Below are 5,228 nucleotides of genomic sequence, written 5' to 3' on the forward strand. Positions count from 1 at the left end.
ATTTCCTAATTCACTATAGGAAGCAGTAATTTAAAGCTGGTTCTTTAGTGTATTTTCTGGAAAGCCTGAGTTGGTTTCAAATAAGTGCAGTTGAATTTTCTCCTCCTCCACACAGCCATTTTTTCCCCTTTTCTTCTTGCTTCAAAAACTGGTTCCAAGTACAAAGTAAAGTGGGAAGTTGGCAATTATCCTATAAATCCAGGTTATGCTGTTAGGTCAACAAAATTATAGATGTGATGGAGCTTAAAGGAATTTTAGAGATTATCCTATTCCACAGCTTTCAAACCTTAAATATTTTGCTAATGAAATCATACATAGAACTCTAGCATATAAATTAGGTTTTAATAGTATTTCACATGGAGAAGGCAATGGCACCCCACTCCAGCACTCTTGCCTGGAAAATCCCATAGATGGAGGAGCCTGGTGGGCCGCAGTCCGTGGGGTCGCTAAGAGTCAGACAAGACTCAAAGACTTCACTTTCACTTTTCACTTTCCTGCATTGGAGAAGGAAATGGCAACCCACTCCATGTTCTTGCCTGGAGAATCCCAGGGACGGGGGAGCCTGGTGGGCTTCCGTCTATGGGGTCGCACAGAGTTGGACATGACTGAAGCGACTTAGCAGCAGCAGTATTTCACTAGTATAAATTTATTTTAAAAGCAAGCAAGAAATAGTCCTAATTTTAACATTTATCTTTTGTAAAGTCAAGTTAGAATGATATGACTGATCTGATAAAGCCAAAATATGGAAATTTGGGATTATGAATGACTATTAACAGTCCTAAACCTGCCTTAGCATCTAGTCTGTTGCTGTTGAGAACATCATTTCTCACAGAAATAAGTAGTGTAAGATAGTAAAATTTTATATTTTTAAAAAAATGGAATCAGGAAACTTAATTTTAGAGTTTCAAATGTCAGAAGACAATCTGTTCCAAGGTCTTCACATAAAGAAGGCCCGGATATATATATACATATATATGGATATACTTGTATATATATATAAGGACTGACAGACTTTAAACCTATAGAAATTGGGGGAATATGGGATTCCCTGGTGGTCCAGTGGTTAAGACTCTGCACTCCCAATACAGGGGGCCTGGGTTCGATCCCTGGTCGGGGAACTAAATCCCACGTGCCACAAGACTCCATGCAACCAAGTAAATAAAAAATAATATTAAAAAAAAAAAAGAAATTGGGGGAATATAATTTTTGTTATTGCAATTCTTAAAATTGAATAGAAGTATACTTTAAAACTCAAATGGCTGCAAAACCCCTGACTCTGATTTGAAAACAACTGAGCTGGTCCAACCTCCTTATTTTAAAAACAGGGGAACCAAGACCCAGTATTGAAAAGACTTGCCGCAGGACATATTGTGAAGAAAGTGGCAAAGCTTCCTGAGTTGCCCCTTTTTTCCTTGCACCTCCTGTCTCTCCTTCTCTGTCGATTATTCCTTGAGCACTTAAAAAAATAAATGTTTTATTATCTCTCATCTTAAAAACAAATGAACCAAACAACAAAGAAACAAAAAGGCTCAGTCACCCAACACCCCGACATCATCATGTTAATACCTCTCCACTCCCACATTTTAAGTTTCTGGAAAAGTATCAACAAATGCCATCTCCTTTTTAGTCAACACCAGCCTGACCACCCCTTCTGCTCTTCCACCATTTCCCAGAGTTTGTCTTTTTTCTGCTAAATTTTGCTGGTCTTTAGCTACCATAGATTGCAAGCTTTATTACAACAGAAATTATTGTGTTTTGTTCATTAATGCATCCTGATTCCCTAGCACAATGCCTCACTCATAGGAAGTGCTTAATACAAACGTGCTCAATAAATTAATGTCATATTAGAGTCCCTACCATTTATACATAAAACAGATTATCAAAAATTTCTAATGGCAGCGTTCAATTTTCAAATGAAACTTTATAAAGAACTAAAAGAGAAAGGAGACTGTTGGTCAAAAGCAACTGCAATTATATCTCAATAAAATATTTTAATTTTTTTAATTTTAAAATTTAAAAGAAAGCAATTGCCCAGTAAGCGCTACTTCAAAATAATCATCCAGTAATTGTACAATTTGTGTTGCTGTAAGGGACTAAGTAAGTGAAGAAGGCAATGGCACGCCACTCCAGGACTCTTGCCTGGAAAATCCCATGGACGGAGAAGCCTGGTAGGCTGCAGTCCATGGGGTCACTAGGAGTCGGACACGACTGAGCGACTTCACTTTCACTTTTCACTTGCATGCATTGGAGAAGGAAATGGCAACCCACTCCAGTGTTCTTGCCTGGAGAATCCCAGGGACGGGGCAACCTGGTGGGCTGCTGTCTCTGGGGTCGCACAGATCGGACACGACTGAAGCCACTTAGCAGCAGCAAGGGACTAAGTTTTAGTTTGATTTTGTCCCTAAGTTTTGCCTTCTTAGTTTTGTGTTTTCTCAGTGCAGGTGACAGATGCTTTTATTTTCTATAAGTTATGCAATTTGGAGGCTTAAACGTACCCTTTTGATTTTGCTTGTTGACTTGCTATTTCATTTTCAAGCTCTTCTCTTTGCTGTCACACGTAGCCAACAGAACCAAGGCATAGCAGCATTATTCTGTTTCCCGAATCCTCATGGTGGTTGTTGCTGTTCAGTTGCCAAGTCACATATGACCCCATGGACTGAAGCATGCCAGGCTCCCCATCCTTCACTATCTCCCAGAGTTTGCTCAAATTCATGTCCATTGAGTCAGTGTGATACTCTCTAACCATCTCATCCTCTGCCACCCTCTTCTCCTTTTGCCTTCAATCCATACTTCCAAGTAATTTCAGATAGATTTTTTTACCCTGGATATTATATTATTTGGGGGCTTCCCAGGTGGTGTTAGTGGTAAAGAACCCGCCTGCCAATGCAGGAGACGTAAGAGACTTGGGTTTGATCCCTGGGTGAGGAAGATCCCCTGGAGGAGGGCATAGCAACCCACTCCAGTATTCTTGCCTAGAGAATCCCCATGGGCAGAGAAGCCTGGCTTCTCTGACTACAGTCATAGGGTCTCAAAGAGTTGGACTCAACTGAAGTGACTTAGCATGCACACACACATTATATTATCTTTGTATAACATGGGTTGCCACTTTTCTGTCCTCCAATAATAATTACTTGCTCATTACCCAGCCCCACATGGTTTGACTATGTGTCAGTAAGAAATGTGTGTAAAAATCTCATGGCTTTTGATGATAAAGGTTTGTTTCTCACCCATATTATGTATCAGCAGCAGGACAGCTGCAGCTCTGCTCCACAGGTCTTCTTTATTCTAGCATCCAGGCTTAGGGATCCGCCCCTATTTGGGACATTTCATTCTCATTGCAGAAGGAAAAGAAGCAGTGGTTCTTAAAGCTTCTGCTCAGACATCATGCATATTACACTGCTGCTCACATTCCATTGGCCAAAGCAATTCACATGGCAAAGCCAGTAGCCAATAAAGTTGGAATATGTTCCTGCCGCAGAGAAGGAGATCCTAGAGAGGAAGAAGTTCTATAGAGATGGGAGCAGTAAAAAGGGCAGTAAATACTTTGGAAAAGAAAAAGTAATTATGTTGTCCTCTTCAGTTAAAATCTGAATATTGGAAGTGAGGAAAAGACTGGAGCCCCATATTCCTAGTTTGGGGAGTAGAGCATATGGCGAAGCCATTCCTCCAGTCCAGAAGTATAGACGGAGGAGCAAGTGAGGAAGACAAAGATTATGGATTCCACTTTGAACATGTTGAGTTATTGACGTCTGTGAAATCTCTGTTAGAAATGTCTGGCACCTGGTTTCACTAACTTGGACTTGAGAGACAACAACTGTGCCAAGACATAGGTCCAGAGTCACTTCCATGCAGACTGTGTTTGGAGTCACATGGAGTGGATGAGCTCTCCCAGGGAATATGAGGAGGAGAGGAAGACTTGGAAAACTAAATTCTTAGAATTCCAAATTTAGTTACCAGTGGTGGAATGAAAGCCTACCAGAGACTGAAAAGAAGAAAAAGACACACGAAAGGGCCATGTCATGGAAAGCACGGGAAGAGATTTCAGAAACGTGTCCTCAATATAAATATACGAATAACTAATGCTAATATGTGATGTGCACTAGGTATCAACCATTGTTCTAAGTCCTTCACACATATCATCTCAATTTACACTCACAACAGCCCTTGTCAAGGCTGAAGAGTGCATGGGAGGTGAAGATATAGAGTAATGTGGTAATCCAGAGGAGAAAACAATTACTTCTGGCTGAGCTGACCAGGAAAGTCTTCAACATTTTGGTACTAAAGGTGAATAGTTCACCTCCACCTACTCACCCTTCCTTGTCAAAGGAATCGTAGTTTAGAATCATAATCATCTGAGAACTCAACCTAAAGGGCAGACATGTGGGAATTTTTTCAGTCTTTTAAAGTTGTCACTTCCCCATAATGACCATCCTTCCTTTGGATCCTGGAGATTGCTGGCTGGTCAACAGTGTTTCCTCTTCTCGTCATAAACACAGCTATGTTTCTCAGCCTCCTTTGCTTCAGATAAACCATGTGGCTGAGTTCTAGCAATGATATGTGGAAAGTAATGATATTCTAGACCTGGCCCATTCTCCTGTCTATTTTACTTGCCTCACGTGATCTGTGCCGAGAAGCCACATGTTGAGGATGGCAAAAACTCCATTCATCTGGACACATGAGTGGCAACATGGAGCATCCCCCCATCATCGCTAATAAGCAACATCTGTACAGGACCATCCCATGAATAAGAACATTTCAGGATGTTAAACTTCGAGTATTTTAGAATTTGTTACGGCAGCTGTTACAACCCTAACCAACACAGATCTCTTTTCTCTGAATAGAGCCACCTCACATTTCTATTTCCTGAATACCTTTACATCTTCCTGGGTACTTTTTGTACACCTCTGATCTTTTGAATACCATAAATTGTACAATCTCCAGAAAACAATTAAGAAGAAGATAAAATCCAAGTGTCTTTGGAGGAAGAGATCATCTTTCCCCATAGACATTTACTCTAAATTCCTTTGGGCCCCTTTCCCTTTATAGACCCAGAAGAGCATGGAACAGACATGGCCTAGGCCACCTTATAGTATAACAAGTTTGCTTCTGCGATGCATTGACAAAGGTGTCAATGAGAGCATGCACTGATGTAACAGAATGGTTACCAGATTCAGAGGCAGATAACCTTTTTCATCTGCATGACCTTGGGCACATTACCTAATCTCTCA

The 5,228-nt window shown here is 40.7% G+C and overlaps 1 non-coding gene across 1 annotated transcript; it reads left to right on the forward strand.

Annotated features, from left to right (window-relative positions):
* The first annotated feature begins 1,045 nt into the window (after positions 1 to 1,045).
* Positions 1,046 to 1,118, forward strand: TRNAG-CCC (transfer RNA glycine (anticodon CCC)). Its single transcript has one exon. It is a non-coding gene; the product is annotated as a tRNA-Gly (tRNA).
* The last annotated feature ends 4,110 nt before the right edge of the window (positions 1,119 to 5,228 follow it).

This window comes from Bos taurus, chromosome 28 (genome assembly GCF_002263795.3).
Source record: "Bos taurus isolate L1 Dominette 01449 registration number 42190680 breed Hereford chromosome 28, ARS-UCD2.0, whole genome shotgun sequence".
Lineage (NCBI taxonomy): Eukaryota > Metazoa > Chordata > Mammalia > Artiodactyla > Bovidae > Bos > Bos taurus.